The 19730-nt window shown below is 43.9% G+C and overlaps 1 protein-coding gene across 2 annotated transcripts in view; it reads right to left on the bottom strand.

The window, feature by feature from the left end:
- The window catches only part of TMEM200B (transmembrane protein 200B), a 31874-nt gene extending 13667 nt beyond the window's left edge, over window positions 1-18207 (bottom strand). The window contains exons 1-3 of one of the 2 annotated variants that reach the window (XR_015698312.1): window positions 17797-18207; window positions 16958-17104; window positions 11400-11917 (exon numbers count right to left, since the gene is read on the bottom strand). The gene's annotated coding sequence lies outside the window, so the exon portion shown is untranslated. Of the gene's footprint in view, window positions 1-11399; window positions 11918-16957; window positions 17105-17796 lie in introns of those variants that run through there. The other variant, XM_087727456.1, reaches the window with a different exon arrangement.
- Between the last annotated feature and the right edge of the window lie 1523 nt (window positions 18208-19730).

Raw genomic sequence — 19730 nt, 5'->3', positions numbered from 1 at the left:
TCGGGCAGTGACGGGGAACCTTTTTCTTATGGTGTGCCAAAATTGTGTGCACGCAGGCTATCGTGAGTTCACACGTGCCCCTACCAATTCAATCCTTCCCGCCCACCTGTGTATGGGCGTGTAACCACCCCGTGCATGCAGTGCACGTACAACCCCTCCCCAGCCCCCGAAGGCTCTCCTGAAGCCTGAAGAGGACGAAAAATGGTCCCAACGAGCCAACCGGAAGTTCGGAAATGAACTTCCGGTTGGCCCGTTGGCTCTGTTTTTTTGCCTCCCCAGACTCCGGAGGCTTTCCTGAAGCCTGGAGAGGGCGAGAACGGCCTCCCCCGGACCTCCAGAAGGCCGAAAATCAACTGGCCAGCATATGCATGCACGCTGGAGCTGACCGCTGGTGTGCCAGGAAACCATGGCTCCGCGTGCCACAAGTTTGCCATCACAGGTATAGGATCTTCTTCTTGAGCAGGGGGTTGGACTAGAAGACCTCCAAGGTCCTTTCCAACTCTGTTATTCATCCTGCCCCCAAAGAAAACTAGGCTAACCAAAGTGGGAGGCTAAACTAGCTTCCAGATCCATATTCCATGTCACATCATTTGCCTCCTGCAACGGGAAACTTTATTGGTAGAAGTCTTCAGCAATAACTTTTTGGGCTCACCAGAACATCCCTTTTTTTTTTTTTTTTTTTTGCTAGTCTGTCTGGAAAATTCCTCCTTCTGCATTGCTGCATTATTCTTGTGTTTTAAGATTTAAACATTGGGGGGGGGGAAACAGCCAAACAACAGCTTTCCCAGCTTGTGACTCACAAGGGCCCGCTTCATATATATCTGCATTACATAGTGCAGATTGTTCTTGGTTACTGGATTCTTTGCTTATGATATCTTTTTTTTTTAACTGCTTGCTCAGCGCAGCCTCTGCTTTTCTGCTTAGCATTAATACTCAGGCTTAGGAGTCAACTTTAAAGTGACTAAATGCTCCGTGATGCCATCTGTATCTGTAGCGGGAGTGACACACTTTGCTGTGAAAATACAGAGGAAGCCAAGTACATGAAGAACCAGCCTAATGTGAAAATAATTTGGATCTAACATTTTTCCCTGCCAGGCTAACTTTCTGTCTGCAAGGTCTGGGAAGGATTGCTCCTCTCCCTCAGCAGGTACAAGCCACCAGCTTCTGTCTATAAATTAACCAGCATCCCGATTGTCCATTTCAGCACAAATCCCTAACTCACCCTTATTTGTCTTTGCTGTATTACAGGGGTGAGCAACCTGTGGCTCTTTCATCCCTCTGCTGTGGCTCCCTGTTGCCGGCCAGCTCTACAATTGATAGGGCTTTCGGTTAGGACAGGTAGAGGAAAAAGGACGCTGCGCTAGGAGGGGACTCAATGGTAGGGGAACTCGCACATCTATGCAAGTCGTTCCCAACTCTAGGGGGCGGTGCTCATCTCAATTTCAAAGCCAAACAGCCAGCGCTGTCCAAAGACATCTCCGTGGTCATGTGGCCAGCATGACTAAACGCCAAAGGTGCACAGAACGCTGTTACCTTCCCACCAAAGGTGGTCCCTGTTTTTCTACTTGCATTTTTACATGCTTTCGAACTGCTAGGTTGGCAGAAGCTGAGACAAGTAATGGGAGCTCACTCCATTACGTGGCACTAGGGATTCGAACTGCTGAACTGCCAACCTTCTGATCGACAAGCTCAACATCTTAGCCACTGTGTCCCTCAGTACAGCATTACATTAATAAAATAAAGGTCAAACTTGAAAAAGAATATATATTATGAAATACCAGGGGTAAGGAGCTACAAAATTATTCCCAAGTGAGAAGCAATAAAGGAAGTTAATGGCAATTATCAAAATTCCAACTCTCTTCTGTTTTTAGAATTTATTAATAAGGGGAAATTGATCAAAACTTGAAGGATGACATTCTAGAAATTTGCACTGCAACTAAAAAACAGCAGCCGAATGTCTCCCTCCCTTTTAAGGCACTGCGGGGGTGGGTAGTAGAGGACTATGAAAAGTTTCTCCAGGGACTTTCATGTCAAGTTAAGTCAAAACTGGTGGGAGAAGACAGTGTTGGAGCTAAGCCAGCTAGGTTTAAAGGTCTTATCGGGCACATTGAATTGCATTTTTTTTTGTGTTTATATAATATAGTTTCATTTTCATGGTAATATTCCACTCCAAACATTCAGCAATGCAGGGACCCACATTACACATTTCCCCCCCCAATAAAAACCAAGCAGCAAATCTAGCTGCCTCCAAGAATCCAGTAAACCATCCTCCTTATCTTGAAATTCAGCGTTGCTTCTGCTATTAAGACGATTCTTAACCCATATATCTTATCTAGTTTAAGCAATAATCCTAAGAACACGAAGGAGCTAAATCCTTTTCAATTCGCTTCAAAGTACACCCAGGATGAAGCTGTCAATTCCATGTATTATTTCACGTTTTGCAGAGAAATGCTCTGTCTGCTGCGATTTTGGATGTTTCCTAAGTTGAACTGGATATTTATAAGCCCCATTAAAAAGACATTTGCTGAAGCAGTAGATCATACACAGAAAGAAAATGAGAACACTAGTCTAAATACAAAGACAGGAGACAAATTTAACAATTAAAAATATATATCACTTCTGGTCCCCTAAATTGCCTTTTTTGGAACATGTTGAGAAGGAATTCACCAGTTACAGAACAGGTGGACCTTCACCACTTCCAAACTGCCTCCTGTTGTGGCCCGCCAGCAGCCAGAGGATCTGGCAGCAGATTCGGACAGTGAGGAGGTTGGGGAGGAACATAGGCCAGTCCTGGAGTCTGATGAAGGCTGTGATGAGGGCTCTGCGTCGGAGGCAGAGAGGGGGCCAGGGCCATCTGACAGTTATCAGCTGCCTTTGGAGTTGGACATCAGTGGAGCAGAAGAACACCTGGAGCCTGTCCCCGATGTGTGCATGCACAGAGCTGCCAGGAGAAGGGAACAGCTAAGGAACAAGGGCCAACTCGGGAATAAAAGCACAGGTAGACGGTGATGGCCGGAGACTATTAGTTCAATTCATTAGGGTGAAGATTTATTCTTGACCTCTTGCCAAGGAATTGCTGCTACGTCGTGGCATTTGGAAGATATCGGCTGGCAGCTCTCCGAGCCTGGTATAGGGCTGTAGTTGTGAAATCTCTTGAAAGACTGCTGGCCGGGACTTTGTTGGAGAGGAATTCCCTTTATCTTAAATAAAAGAGGAGTCTGCTTCATGATCTTGGGAAGCCTAGGTCGGAACACCTCCAATCCCATCTAACACACCTGTCAGCCCCACAAGATAGTTCAGACTAGGGAAAGAATTTTCTGGGAGACTAAATCTACTCTTATTGAGATTGGTTACAACAGAGGCGTGACCCGACAAATGTGCGCTCGACAAAAGCGCGCCGATGAAACCGTGTTGTGAAAACCGCGATGTCATCAACGCGCTCACAACAGCGCGCCGACAACAGCGTGCCGACAGAAGCGCGATTTAAGTTAAGGTAAGGGTTAGGTTCAGGGTTAGGTTTAGGGTTAGGGTTAGGTTTAGAGTGCGCTTCCTTGTGCCTGTGCAAGGCCGAAGACACCAGCCTGAAGATGACGAGTGGGACTTCGTCGAAACGTCACCAAGATACTCTCAATCTTACACGGGAAAAGACCTGAATACACCAAAACCTGCGTATATGTATATGTATATATAAATGGCTCTGTGCATTTGTTTGTGTGTATATGTTCCAGCATATCTCTGGAATACCTAAAGCAATTTCAACCAAACTTGATACACAAATCACTTACCCTCTGGAAACAAATACTGTGGGGGTAAGACACCCCTAATACCCCCCGGGGTGGGTGTTATGTTAAGAGCTTGTTGCGCCTTAAAACAACTTCTACCGTACTGCCTTAAAATGGCTTCTACTGTACAGCGCTGTGGAGTTGCCATGGTAATGGCTTCACAGTACTCCACAAGGGGGCTCCCTCTGGTAATGGGGAAAACTCAACATTAGAAATTGCGGTGATGTCCATGGAACAAGGGTTGGGATCAGTGGTGGGTTTCAATTTATTTTACTATGGTTCGCATGCGCAAAAGCATCCGGGCAGGTGGGCGGAGCCTCCCGCCACTGTCACTACAGTTTGCCCAATCCGGGGCAAACCGGCAGAAACCCACCTCTGGTTGGGATAAATAAATACCTGGGCAGCGCCGGGTTATCAGCTAGAGGGTAAATAAAAGAACATGGAGTATGTTTCAAACTAACCATACTTCAACTGTTATGTGAATGCAGAATGTGAATGTTTTTAATTAGCATGGCTAAAAATCTTTTTGTGAACACAGGTACCTCCTACAAGTGACACATTTCAAAATTCTGCAGCCTTACAGGAGGCTAAAGAAAATTACTATCCAACTCAGATGCAAGAATCACTCCTGGCTTGAGACACGCTCCTGCCCTTTAAGCAGGAGTGAGGACTTAAGTAGGGAGGCTAACCTGCTTTGAGACTGGATTTCCAAATCCCTGAGCAAGAATTAAAAGCAGCAATCCAATTATGAAAAGAGTTTCTCTTTTTACATCTTAAGGGTTTTTATTTAAGGCTGTTGTACTGTCCAAGTTTTCTCCAGAAAGCTTATAATCAATATCATGGCTTTTTTTAAAAATGAAGCCAGTGGATAATATTGCTTTTCCCTCTGCCAGGAGAAAGGAAGGGTTGTTTTTTTGGCAAGACATCCATCTCTGGCACTTCCCCAGAAAACCTGAAGCCTCCACCCCACTGATGTGGTGGTGGTGGGGGAGGATAAAAATTGCCCCATTCCAGTTACATATGCTTTTCATCCATGGACTGATATCAACTGTCTATCATCCATTACACTACTTAAATAAACAAAGTCCAAACTGCAAAGCATTCGTAATCCATTCCAAAATCTTGATGAATCACATCAAGAATCTGTTTATAGAACATTTAACAGTTTAAAAACCAGTCCATCCTCTTTTAACAGAAAGCTTATTTAAAATTAAAAAGTCTGAGTCATTTTAAAATGCACAAGGGACTTCCAGGAAGATGGGGACAATATTGATCATAAGACCGTAGCGTGACAAGCATGTTAATAATTCCAGCGCAAGTGATCAGTATTGGCCCAATTCATTTCAATGGTGGTCTCATGACCACAAATTGAATCAAATTGACCCAGAAAGTTACATCTTTTGCACTGGATTGTAAATGCCTGTTACACTACAAACTTAGCACTACTGGAGAAAAAATATGCATATTTCCAATACCTTCTAGACATGATACATAGAGCTTAACAGCTGCCCTCTATAGCACTAGCAAATAGCACTTATATACCGCTTCATAGTGCTTTTACAGCCCTCTCTAAGCAGTTTACAGAGTCAGTATATTGTCCCCAACAATCTGGGTCCACATTTTACCCACCTCGGAAGGACGGAAGGCTGAGTCAACCTTGAGCCAGTCAGGATAGAACTCCTTGCTGTGGGCAGAGTCAGAGCTGCAATGCTACATTCTAACTAATGCACCACCACGACTCCTAGCAATAGCACTTAGACTTATATACCGCTTTGCAATGCTTTACAGCCCTTTCTAAGCGGTTTACAGAATCAGTATATTGTCCCCAACAATCTGGGTCCTCATTTTACCCACCTCGGAAGGATGGAAGGCTGACTCAACCTTGACCCTGCTGAGATTTGAACTGCCAAATTTCAGCCAGCCGGCAGCCAGGAGAAGAAGCCTGCAGTACTGCACTCTAACCACTGCGCCACCTCGGCTTTAATACTATACTTTTAAATGCAACCCCGAAAGAACAACGGATGATGACATTAGTGACAAATAGTGATGTTACAATGAAGACCACATGTCTGTCATCATGACACAAAAGTTGCCATTATCGACTTGCATCCTGACATCTGATTTATGGATGTGAGCCTTGGTGGCGCAGTGATTGGATTCGGACCAGCTCAAAGTTGACTCAGACTTCCATCCTTTCAAGGTGGGTAAAATGAGGACCCAGATTGATGGGGGCAATAGATTGACTCTGTAAACTGCTTAGAGGGGACTGTAAAGCCCTGTGAAGCGGTATATAAATTTAAGTGCTATTGCTATTTGCATAGCAACCTTCATCACATACCTTTCATCATCTGCCATGCCTTCCTCCATGGATGTCCACGGGATGGTTTGCTTCTAAGAGATCTTTGCCCAGACTTGAGGGGATGCCAGCTTGATATAACCTCCGTCTCTTCTGGGCATGTGTGTGATGTCACCATACACGATGAAGGAGTGATGACATCACATAATACAGAACTCTTTCTAATCCCCTTTTGCCTTTTACAGATGCCACTCTTTGGGCCTTAAGGCCATTTTTCCTAAAGCAGCTGCTGAAATGTTCAGTTGAAGAGTTGAAGGTGTCCCCAACAGACTCTACATGTGTTTTAAATCCCAAGCTCTGAATAGCTCTGTTATTCTGCAAAGTAGACCTCTCAGTCCCAATCATAAAAGAAAACATGTAGTTGTATCGAATAGACCCAGTGCCATCTTCCTTCCTTCCTTCCTTCCTTCCTTCCTTCCTTCCTTCCTTCCTTCCTTCCCTGCCTCCTTCCTTCCTTCCTTCCTTCCTTCCTTCCTTCCTTCCTTCCTTCCTTCCTTCCATTCCTTTCTCCTCCTTCTCCTCCTCCTTCTTCTTCTACTACTATTACTGCTACTACTATTACTACTACTACTTCTTTTTCTTCTTTTCCTCCCCTCCCCCCCCCAAAGCTGCAGAACAAATTTCTGCAAATTGGCTGGGAAATTCTTGGAGTTGAAGTTCACACAACTTAAAGTTGCCAAGCTTCAGAAACACTGATCCAAAGAGACGGCCATCATGATGGCATGTACTTAATAGTCCATAACAAATAAAAATGGATCTGCTTTAACAGTAACAACTCTGGAATAGGAACACCGGCAGCGTATTCAGAGACAGCCTGGCATTCCTGCGCTCTCTCTGTAGCATTGTTGGTGACACTATTTTCTTTACGGAGTTGGATTCCAGCCACAAGTCATCACACAACTATACTCAGTTCTGAGGCAGAGACAGATTGGAAGAATCGGGTAGGAGAAGAAAGGGAGACTGTCTTAGGGTTCTGGAAATCCCTGGGCTCCGCTCCCTTGGCTTCCCATCTCTGACACCTTCTGCAAGATTTTTAAGTTACGTCATTCGGAGTACTTGTACATAAAAGTTAGCCCTCAACTTATGACTAATGATTACAGGAGTAAGCTTATAGCAGTTAAGTCATGCCAGTCATTAAGTGGGTCATCACCCTCCTGATTTTACAACAACTTTTGCAATTTTTGCTAAGTAAATGCGTTTCCTGCAATGTGCATCTTTTTTTTTTGCTAGAAACCCAAAATAAACGCTGATTTCCAGCACACACACAAAAAAAGAAGCAAATTGCAGTCCCATCACTGTGGGATGTGCAAACCACCATAAATGTGAACCGGTTGTCGAATGTCCCAAATGCGATCACGTGACCAGAAGGGCAACTATCGCAACTATCCAAGTTGTAGGTACCTTTTCTTGGGATGGGGGAGGTCTGTGATGACTTCAAACAGTTGCTAAGGGAGAAGTCGCAAGCGTTGAGGACTATCTGTACAGAAATGCATCTCCAACAGTTGGTGGAATGCCCCGGTCTTTACAACATCAGCTAAACACTTGGCAATCCTGGCGATAAGAGCTGTGCAGTCATAGGAAGAGCAAGCAGCTGGAGAACTCACAGCTTGAATCAGAAACCAAAGAAGAAAAGCCAGGCCTGATCACCAGCCCAATTCTTAACCTTTCTTTCTGCTCATGCAAAGCTGCCAAGTCCTCCTGCGTCTCAGTTTCGGCTTTCCCAGGACGGCCTTTCTCAAGGCAGGGCGCTCCAGATGTTTTGCAACTGCCATTCCTTACAATACCCAGCACATTTCCTAATACATTGTAACGAACTCATCTGGAAGCAATCAAGTTGATCTACACAAGGACCCAGTTGAATCAAGGCTTCGTTTTCCTACATCCAGCCTCACCTCCCTCTGTTCTTCCTCTTGGGGAAAATGTGATCAGCTATGGTCCATCTTCATCTGCGTTTGACCTCTTTCTGAGTCCGATGAAGACATACCGAGCTACGGTATCTCCTGGACTCAGGCTTCTGGAGTCTGCAAATGTAGTAACTCTGTGAAATTTTCTGGAGCCTTGCCAGATTCCTGCTCACAGAGCAGAAGCCAAGGAAGAGAAATGTTTGTGTGTGACTTTGTGTGTGCCTCCCTGAACATGTGTGTGCATGTGGTTTTTAAAAATAGACTTCCCTTTCATTGGAAGCTGTAGGGGGGAATGATTCTATGCCAGCTTCAGGGATGGTACAGATTACACACCATTTTGGCTTTTGGGGAACCAAGAGGACCTCAGATTGAGAGATCTCCACTCCTTCTGGAGGCCCCTTGGCAAACCTTCAAGAGGACTCCTGGTGTCTAACTCTGTTGCTAGACTTCTGAATGCCAGAAAGGACCCCATTGCAAATCCAAGCTGAAGACTGGAGGAATTATAATGTCAGGTTACTATCTTCCTAAACCAGCAAATATCTCAGCTGATCTGAAAAGGGGGACATCCATTAAGCCTAGCACCCCTGATTCCACCGCTGTATTTTGAAGAGTGAAGCTGAGAGGGAAAGATCCTTCTTAAAATATATTTTTAAAAAGGCACTCTGATCTCAATAGGGGTTCTGTATTTCCTTCCTTCCTTCCTTCCTCCCTCCCTCCCTCCCTCCCTCCCTCCCTCCCTCCCTTCTTTCTGCCTTCCTTCTCTCTTTCTCCTCCCTTCCTTTCCCCTTCTTTCTGCCTTCCTTCTCTCTTTCTCCTTCCTTCCTTCCTTCCTTCCTTTTCCATCCATCCATCACATTTTAAAACAACTGAAATAATTTATTCCAAAGCCTGAATGCAGACTGGAAAACGTTTCTTTCAGAGTTCACCTTTTTGAACACTGGTGATACAGTTCCCATTCACATATGGCCTATATAAAAGTAAAGGCAAAGGTTCCCCTTGCACATATGTGCTAGTTGTTTCTGACTCTAGAGGGGTGTGTGTGTGCTCAGCTCCGTTTCAAAGCCAAAGAGCCAGCACTGTCCAAAGACATCTCTGTGGTCATGTGGCCGGCATGACTCAAGGCCGAAGGCACATGGAGTGCTGTTACCTTCCCACCAAAGGTGGTTCCCTTTTTTTACTTGCATTTTTTACATGCTTTCGAACTGCTAGGTTGGCAGAAGCTGGGACAAGTAACGGGAACTCACTCCATTACGCAGTGCTAGGGATTCGAACTGTTGAACTGCCAACCTTTCTGATCAACAAGCTCAGTGTCTTAGTCACTGAGCCACCGTGTCCCTTTGCCTATATATAAGATGCACTGATTATTGATTCCAAAACAAAGCAGGGACAACACTGTGATCAGGCAAATGCTGCCATTACATATACTTGCATCCCCATATCTAATGCAAGTTTGTTCAACCATTGCTATTGCTGTAGACCCAACATCCTGCGTGGGTTGCCATCTGCTGTTCCCCAAACACCTACATAGAAATGCATATCTAATAGAAAGTTGCTCGTAAAAATGAGTGTTTTTAAAAAGTTTCTAAAACTGCCTCAATTGGGAAAGGAAATGGAAGCTAATCTATTTCTTACTACATATGACATCTCTCCTGGATCCAGAATTGAAATTCAATTCTGCTCAATTTTCTTTCTTTTCTTTGTTGTTGTTGTTGTTGTTGTTGTTGTTGCAGAACTCCAATTTTACTGGACTGGTGGCGTCTTACCTTTACACAACTGCCTACCTTAAATATTGCTGGATGTTTAAAGGTAGAAGTTCCCCTTGCACATATGTGCTAGTTGTTCCTGACTCTAGAGGGTGGTGCTCATCTCCATTTCAAAGCTGAAGAGCCAGGGCTGTCCAAAGACATCTCTGGGGTCATGTGGCCAGCATGACTAAATGCCAAAGGCGCACGGAACGCTGTTACCTTCCCACCAAAGGTGGTCCCTATTTTTCTACTTGCTTTTGAATTGCTAGGTTGGCAGAAGCTGGGACAAGTAACGGAAACTCACTCCGTTACGCGGCGCTAGGGATTCGAACTGCCGAACTCCCGACCTTTCTGATCGACAAGCTCAGCATCTTAGCCACTGAGTGACTGCATGGATGTTTACAAGCACCCATTTCAAAGCCCTTCCCTCTGTTATCACAAGAAGATACTTTAACACAGGTTTATTCCAACTTGCTGCCTCTTTCCTTACAGCATGGAAGAAATAAAATTATTGCACACGAGCTATTACACTGCAGTTTTTATCTGGGTTGACATCAACGTTTAATTTTTTTCCTTTTCTAGCAACAATTCCAGGGCAGTCAGATGGTTACTGCGTGGCTGTCCTATTAGCCTACAAAAAACTTCCAGGTCATTAATAAATGCCTCCAACATTTGCTACTTAGCTTCAAGAATGTGACAGAAGTTACTTCCTAAAGATCAAGGTCTAATCTTATAAACCTGGCTTGTTGTTTTTTCTTTTTTTGCCCTTCTCTGTATGTTTGTTTGTTTCTTTGTCTGTCTGGCTTCAGGCCACAGTAAAAATTTATCAAAGCATATGCAATTAACACGGAGCAAAATATCTACTTTCCCAACCTCCTTTCCATGAAAGACATGGCATACACCCCTACAATAGCGGCCGATTGCTAATTACTAAGCTGCTTTCATTTCCCCAGACTTACACATGACTAATTAAACTCTGCTTTTCCACCGGATAATGAAACCACAGTCTCCCCTAAGCAGGTGGTTATAAAATAGATTGGCTACCAACGCACCCCCCCCTTGCTTTCAATTCAGAGCGATCTGGTTTCTACCAAGGCTGGAGGAACAAGACTCAAAACATTGTCCTCTCACAATGCATCTTCAAATAGAAAGAGGCATTTCATAATACTTGAGTCTTCTTTGATCAGCTAATGGGTAAATTTACACATGAAATGACTAAGCAGCTCTTTGGAACGTCTTAAAAGCATAAATCTGTGACAGACAATTTTGAAAGGTCTTATATTGGAAGCATGTGTTGAATTGTTATCGTGAGGCAACAAGGGGCCCAACATCCTATTGATACTCATATATTAATATCCTAATGATATAGCAATAGCAATAGCAGTAGACTTATATACCGCTTCATAGGCCTTTCAGGCCTCTCTAAGCGGTTTACAGAGAGTCAGCATATTGCCCCCAACAATCTGGGTCCTCATTTTACCCACCTCGGAAGGATGGAAGGCTGAGTCAACCCTGAGCCGGTGGGATTTGAACCGCTGACCTGCTGATCTAGCAGTAGCCTGCAGTGCTGCATTTAACCACTGCGCCACCTTGGCTCTATTAACCTTGATATTAATTTGGTGATTGTTATCTGGCAGGTGAAACCCTTCCCAAAGTCCCACCGGTGGGAAGCTACACAACAACACCACAAAATCTTCCTGCTACTTATATAACCTTTCCCAACTTTTACTGTCCTCCTAATATGACTTCTGGCCAAGTCCCTTAGAATTTCTGGGAGCTGCAGTCTCAACAACATCTGGGGAAGTCTGGGCTAGACTTATAGTCTCATTTCTAGATAGTTTCTCTAGTGATTTTGTAACAGTTTTCTGCACTCCTCTTCCCCACTTTTATTACAGTGCAAACATCAAAATGAGAGGCCTTTCAAAACACTGTTCTGTGGCTTAGAGGGAAGTGATGCTTAAAAGCAATTTTTTCCTATGTTCAATTATACACAGAGCAACTAGATCTCAAAGAACCCGTCAGGATAAATTTGTGGGAAAAGAAAGGTTGATCCATCATCAGCTATTTTTACATTAACATGTCTGGGAGAAGAGAAACTATATTTGGTTTGTTTAACAGATTCTTCCAAGTCTGGGAAAAGAAACACAAATAAAAATAGTTCACCTACTGGATCAAAATATTAATGCATAAGCATACTGAAAATTGCTGGATTGACTCCTTATTAAAACTTTATTAAAAATATCATGAACAAATCAATAAACAACATATTAATCTGGGTGAATAAAAGCTGTACTACAATGAGCAATTTTATACTTAGCTAATATAGCCAAAATTGCAAAGACCAGCCAGCTCTAGTAATAAAAGTCAAGGATACGAAAAAAAAATGGGAAAAACTTAAATATAAAGAAAACTTGATTAATGATATGCACAACAACTAGCCTTGGAATTGACAATTATATTAAAGTGGTAAATATCTTCTGCCTTTTAAAGTTAACAATCAACAGTAAAGGAGGGACAGTCAAGAAATACACCCCAGACTAAGACTTTATAGAAGATTCATAAGGCTTTGGAAAACGTATCGAAAGCTGGCATGGGTTTATATTTGCAAAGATCAGAATCGGGCAAGCTATGGCATTCTTCCCTAGGACCAGTGGTGGGATTTGAACTCTTTCCCTACCGGTTCTATGAGAGCGTGCTTCGTGCAGCACTCGAAGACCGCCCTTGGTGTCAGCGCTGGTGAGCTGAGCTGGTTTTTTTTAGCTCGGATGAGGTGTGGCCATCCACTCTGCCACACAATCAACTGAGCTAAAAAACAAGGGAATAAAGGATGGGGGCAGAAGGGCAGGGCCAACCAGAGGTAGTATTTGCCGGTTCTCCGAACTACTCAAAATTTCCGCTACCAGTTCGCCTGAACCAGTCCGAACCGTCTGAATACCACCCCTGCCTAGGACACTCTATGGAAGTGAAAGTTGGACTTTGAAGAAGCAAGAGGGGAAGAGTGTTGCCACTCTTGATCTTTTGAGTTGGAGAAGACTTGTGAGAACTCTTAGACACCCAAGAAAAGAAGCAATGGATCATCAAACATATGAGAATTCTCACTCAAGGCACAAAATGACCAGGCTTAATTTTTCCTACTTTGAACACGTTATACAAAGAGCCTGGAGAAGGTTTTAATGCTGGGAAAGATGGAAGGAAAGAGAAGAAGAGGACCAAACTCCAGGTGGAAAAGACTCAAGTTACAGTAGCAATGAGTGCATCTCTGGAACACCAGGTTAGAGACAGATCGTCATGGAGAGAAAACCTATAAAGTTGACAATGACTTGATGGCACACAGTCAGTCAATCAAGCAATCAAATCTGAAGAAGCTCTAGTAAAGTCAAGAGGTGTCTTATTTTTGAGAAAGTTGCTATAGCTGGACTCTAAGCCATTTGATTAGCTTCAGAATTTACCGATGAGCCAAGTTTATATAACATTTGCACTGTATTTGTGTAACTCAAAATTAATGTACATTCTCCTTTTTGTGGGGGAAGAGACAGTTCTAGGCACATTTATTCTAGCATAAACCCCATAAGATTGCTAGGCTCACCGACAGGATGCTTCCTTTGGAGAAAATCCTAATCCAAGCAATTAGAATTAACACCCAGCAGCCTTAATCAGTTTTGGGGATTGATTTAAAGGATGCTACCAAACCTGGGTGATATTATGCTCATGAAACCACAGCTCCATCCCTCTGGTTCAGCAAGAAGCAACTCTGTACATTACTGGCTCTTGCTTATAAATAAACATCAACAGGACTGATTGAAATCTGAAGGATATGTTCCCCAGTGATGCTTACTCTACAATTTCAGATTGCAATCTAAAGGATATGCTCAGTGATGCTTACTCTACAAAGCAATTAGGCTATATATATATATATATATATATATATATATATATATAGATATAGATATAGATATAGATATAGATATAGATATAGATATAGATATAGATATAGATATAGATATAGATATAGATATAGATATAGATATAGATATAGATATATAGATATATAGATATATAGATATATAGATATATAGATATATATATATATGTAACAAAAAAGGCAACAGTAAAAAATATTGGGTTTCTGTCTGGATGGTCTCTTGTGACGAGCCTAATGACAGAGAGTGGAAGTGTGACCTTCCTCCCATACTTGGGCATACCAGGGGTTGTGACTTTAAGTATATATATATATATATATATATATATATATATATATATATATATATATATATATATATATATATATATATATATATATATATATATATATATATATATATATATATATATATATATATATATATATATATAGCACAATTGCAACACACACACACATACTGTATCTATCTATCTATCAATACATACATACATACATACATACACACACACACACATATATATTTGCATTTTTGCTGATAAATAAATGAATGGAGTATAGATGAATGAATAGTATAGATCTATTTCAAGCTATTTAGCTCTCATCAGGTAGCCATACCCTAACTGGGATTTGAACCGGGGCTCTTTTTACATGTTAGCCAGTTATATTAACCTTTAAGCCACAAGGCTTAAGGGAAGCAGTATGCTCCTTCCCATATTTGGGCATACCAGGTGCTTTGACAAAACACTTAATCATTCCCCTGGCTCAGCTGATAAGGGAGGAGAGCTTGTGGCTTAAAGGTTAATACAACTGCCTAACATGTAGAAAGAGCCCAAGTTCGAATCCCAGTCAGGGTATGGCTAGCTGATGAGAGCTAAATAGCTTGAAATAGATCTATACTAGTCTCCCTTCATTTATTTATCAGCCAAAATGCAACACACACACACACAATTTCAATTACAGCCAAATAATGGAGATTGGCCCTACAGTTTAACACAATGCCATAGACAAGGGGGTGGTGTGGTGCTTATAATAGTATCAAGACCACAGTCCTAAAGGGGAGTGAAAGATCATCCTTCTGTGACAGCAATCTCCTTGCTGTAGGCAAGGTTAGGACGGAAGACAACAGCCAGTTTAAAGATCCGGTGAGGAAGGGGTTTGAATTTAATGTCTCCTTATCCGCGGTTCAGTTCTTTAAAAAATCTTCACACATTCTCTACTTTTACACAATTCTGATGGGCTGAGCTACACCTTCCACCAACCAACCCATATATATGTGGGGCTGAGGAACACTGATAAGCCATTCCTCTAGCTTAGCTCTTCATGGGTACAAATGGACTGTTTTACATATCATCTAAGTTCATCTACTGCAGTACAGGTAGTCCTCGACTTACGACCGCAGTTGAGCCCAAAATTCCTGCTGCTAAGTGAGACAAACGTTAAGGGAGCTATGCCCCATTTTACAACCTTTCTTGCCACAGTTGTTAAGTCAGTGTTTCTCAACCTTGGCCACTTGAAGATGTCCGGACTTCAACTCCCAGAATTCCCCAGCCAGCATGGCTGGCTGGAGAATTCTGGGAGTTGAAGTCCGGACATCTTCAAGTGACCAAGGTTGAGAAACACTGTGTTAAGTGAATCACTGCAGCTGTTAAGTTCGCAACCTGTTTGTTAAGTGACTCAGGCTTCCCCCCCTGACATTGCTTGTCAGAAGGTCGCAAAAGGAGATCAGATGGCCCTGGGACACCTCAACGGTCATAAATATGAGACACTTGCCAAGCAGCTGAATTTGGGTTATGTGACCATAGGGATACTGCAGGGGTCGTAAGTGTGAAAAACGGTCATCGGTCACTTTTTTTCAGTGCTGGTGTAACTTTGAACTGTCCACTAAATGAACTGTTTTAAGTCAAGGATTCCCGGCGTTTTACCCGGTACTGATAATACTGGATCCACAGTTTTGAAGCAAGGCAGTCTATTAGCCCAGATGGTGGGGTGTTAATTTTAGAAACCATATTGGTTGAGTTCACATGAAACATGCATATTTTGATCCATAGCCAAGTTGGGCAAAAGCAGACACCGACTTATTCTGTTTTATTCTTATTCATAAAAACTCTTCTAAAAATACAGAAGGGGGAGGAGGGAGGCTCACAAGTGCAGCTAATTTTACTCGCTTACTACTCAAGACACTCTTGAACCTTCACCCAGCACATCTATTCTCTCTTAGGGATTGTAAAGCCTCTCTCCCCACACCGATTTTCCCTTTGATCAACCAGGACTGGCGGCTGGCCAAACGCCTTCTACTCCCGTTGCTTTCTCCTTTATTATCCTTGCCCGAGACATAACCTCCTCTTCCTCCTACTCCTCTAAAACCATCAACGGTTAGAAGCACTTCCGAGCTCCCACCAGACTCATAAAAACCCTTTAAAACAACAGAAACTGTCCTGGAGCCAAAAAAACATCTGGATTTATGAATTTAAATCCATCATTTACCACTGCTCCAATTCTCCATCAGAAGAGGAAAGCAGCAGATTTCGACGGGGTTTAGGAGTTTCACTCCCTCGTCCTGAAAACTCCAGAGAAGAGCGCAAGACAACATCTTACAGAAGGAAGATAGGGCAACTCCATGTTTTGTCTTCCGCTCTCTTCTTCCGTCTGAGCCAATGGGCCAAAAAGCATGCAAGAATGCAAAAGATGTGCTTTAATTTACCCACTCAGCATCTAAGATGCTGGGGCTAACGTCCCAATTCCCTTTCTCTTTCATCTTTTTGTTTTGCAACCTCCTTTAAGGTTTACCCCAAATTAAATGCATTTCATTTCTTTTCCGAGTGTAACAGAATCTCATCTTAAATCAAAGCACACCAGGGTTTGTACTAAGCCCCCAATGCCCAGCTTGGCTTGCTTCCCACTACTATATTTTCAGGCCTCTCAATTTATGGTGGTTGGGGGAGACACACTCACTTCTAGGAAAACACAGGCCTTTTCTTCAAGCACAAGTTAAAAGCTTTGCTCAGATGCCGCTGGGAAGTTAAAAAGAACAGAACAGTTGGGAGGGACCTTGGAGGTCTTCTACTCCAACCCTCGGCTCCAGCAGGAGACCCTATACCGTTCCAGACAAGTGGCTGTCCAAACTCTTCTTAAAAGCCTCCAATGTTGGAGCACCCACAACCTCCAAAGGCAAGTTGTTCCACTGGTTTAATTGGTCAGCACACAAACACAATGCCAGCAATCCTGGAGCCTTTAAAAACACAACTTACCATCAAGCAAGGGAGCCATCCACCACATTAATTCCTTGTTGTCTGATGTTCTTCCTCGCCCATCGTTTTCTTCGCTCCTGGGTTTCCCCTCCCCAAAGAAAAGATGAAGAAGTGCCACTGTATCTTCCCAGCTTGTTCTCGGCTCATCTGAAAAAAAACAAGACACCTCAGGAAAGGTGGTCTGCAACTGGCTGGGACCCCAATGCCCACCTTTGCAGAAGACCCATTTGGGAGGGGTGGGGGTAGACTTCTGAGCTGACGCCACAGGCAGCAAATTACTAAGAGGTGTGCATGCAAAGTCGAAGTCACACCGATGCTCCCCAGGCACATGGTTGCCTCTCCTGCTCTGTCTTTCAAAATTAAAGGTCTGCTCGTGGCTTCCTTATCCCCACATCGTGCCCCAGATACCCCTGGAGAGGGGAGAAGTTCCTTCTGGCCATCCTTTTTAAAGGGCGCCCCGGGGAAACGGCTGGAAAGGGCAGCTTTTTGCTCCACACTTGTGGCGCATCTATGCTTCCAGGGCAATTTTTAAGGGCATCGTCTTGAGCTGCGGATCTTGGGAACCCCTTCCCCTGCGGTTTCTCAGTTCATCCCGTGGTGGAGGAAAAGAGGTCGGGGGCGCAGGACTGTGAAAGCATCCGACGATCCACCCACCCCGTCGGAGAAGAGCGCGAGAGAGGGAGAAGATCGGCTGCAAAGCGGAGCAAAACCCTCCCGCCAGCTTTCCGCGGTGCCAAAGGAAGTTGGAACGGAGCGCGCGTGGGGAGCGGACTCCCCCTCTTTGCCCCAACGGGGACTCCAGACCCCCTCTTTCCCCACAACATCCCCTCCGCAGTTACCTTCCGCCCCGCTCTCCAGTCTCGGCCGTTGTTCCGGGGGCCGGGCTTTCTTCTCCCCCCACCCGCCCCCCAAGCCCCGGCACAGAGGCGCCTCCGGGCCGACCGCGGCTCGCCAAACGCCCGGGCGCTTTGGGTCGCTCGCTTCCCCTCTCCGCAGGAGCAAGATGGTCGGAACAGCGATGCCCCCTCCCCGAATTGGGGAGGAGGTAAGAAAACGGGGGAGGGGAGGGGAGGAAAGCGACAGCGCCGCAATTGCAGCCCGCCTGATCCCGATCCTGCCTGGCAGCCAGACGGGAACCGTCTTGCGCCGTCCTTTCCCTGGCGCGCAGTCCTGCTCTCGGCTTCTCCGCTTGGCTTTTTTTTGCGCCCAGCCTGGCTCCGCTCCGCTCGCCTCTGGCAGTCGTGCGCCCAGTCCTGCCCGGGGACTGTACTCCCCCCTCTCTCCCCCACCCCTTGCCACTCCGCCCGCGTCCCCCGCCCCGGAGTCAGGCTTGTTTGGAGCTACTTTGCCCAACAGGCTTGCGAGGAGGCGGGAAGGGGAGGGGGGAGTCGAAAGAGCCCGCTCGCTTCCGGCTTCTCACTTTCTCTTTTTCTCCCCAACTTGCCGGGGGGGGGAGTTGTCCCCCTCCCCCAACTCACAAGAAGGAGGGTTTTCCAAAGTAGGAAGAAAATAAGTCTGGGGACTTGAAATATCCAATTGGAAGCCTATAAAGGCAGGCGCTGGATGCCGCTGACGGGGGACGGACGGACGGGACGGGACTTCGCACGACCTGCTTAACGCATCCTTCGTGGCGCCAGGAACAACGGGACAAGTCAAACCGTCTGGATCCTGAATCTCCCCCTACACCGACCAACCGCATTCCTGGATCTTTATTTTTTTATTTTATTGTTTTTATTTTATTTTATTGTTTTTATTTTATTTTATTGTTTTTATTTTATTTTATTGTTTTTATTTTATTGTTTTTATTTTATTTTATTCTTTTTATTTTATTTTATTCTTTTTATTTTATTCTTTTTATTTTATTTTATTCTTTTTATTTTATTTTATTCTTTTTATTTTATTTTATTCTTTTTATTTTATTTTATTCTTTTTATTTTATTGTTTTTATTTTATTTTATTCTTTTTATTTTATTTTATTCTTTTTATTTTATTTTATTCTTTTTATTTTATTTTATTTTATTTTATTGTTTTTATTTTATTATAAAGAAAAAAAGGGAATTACAAGGGAATATTAGGACAGGGACGTTAGGCATGGTGGTGCGCTTATGCACGCCCCTTACAGACCTCTTAGGAATGGGTTGAGGTCAACAGCAGACAGTCTAAGGTTAAAGTTTTGGGGGTTTGGGGATGAAACCCCTGAGTCAGGTAGAGCATTCCAGGCGTTGACCACTCTGTTGCTGAAGTCGTATTTTCTGCAATCAAGTTTGGAGTAGGTTTACTGTAAATTTGTAACTATTGTGTGCTTGTGTGTTGTTGTGTTTGAAGCTAAAGTATTCATTGACAGGTAGGACATTGTAGGAGAAAATTGTATGTGCTACGCTTAGGTGGGATTGAAGGCGGCGAAAAGTCTAGTGACATAAGCGCAGCAGCATCTACCTAATTGTCAGTTTGCTAGGATCGCTTTACCTGCTGGATAGTCAGCTGCCCCAAAATCTGCAGAGGGGATGAGTGTGTGTTTACTTTACAAAAAAAGCAGTAAAGTTCAGAGATTCGCAGCTGGCTGGAATAATAGCCTTTTAGCTCCCCCCCCCTTTTCAAAACTATATTTAAACTGCAGGCCAAAGTAGGGCACCATCAACGAACAAAGCAATATCCAGTCCCAGCTGGGTGATTTTTCTCCTCCTGCCTCAAACTTGTTTATCTGGAGGAGCAGTGAAACTTGGAAGCCTCGTTATCCCCTCCTTTTTCAGAACCAGGAATTTCCCCCCAGAGC

Source organism: Thamnophis sirtalis, unplaced genomic scaffold, assembly GCF_051295495.1.
Source record: "Thamnophis sirtalis isolate CommonGarterSnake01/CBP01778 unplaced genomic scaffold, rThaSir2_p1.2 scaffold_13, whole genome shotgun sequence".
In the NCBI taxonomy this organism is placed as follows: Eukaryota; Metazoa; Chordata; class Lepidosauria; order Squamata; family Natricidae; genus Thamnophis; species Thamnophis sirtalis.
This window is presented reverse-complemented; position numbering and strand designations above follow the sequence as displayed.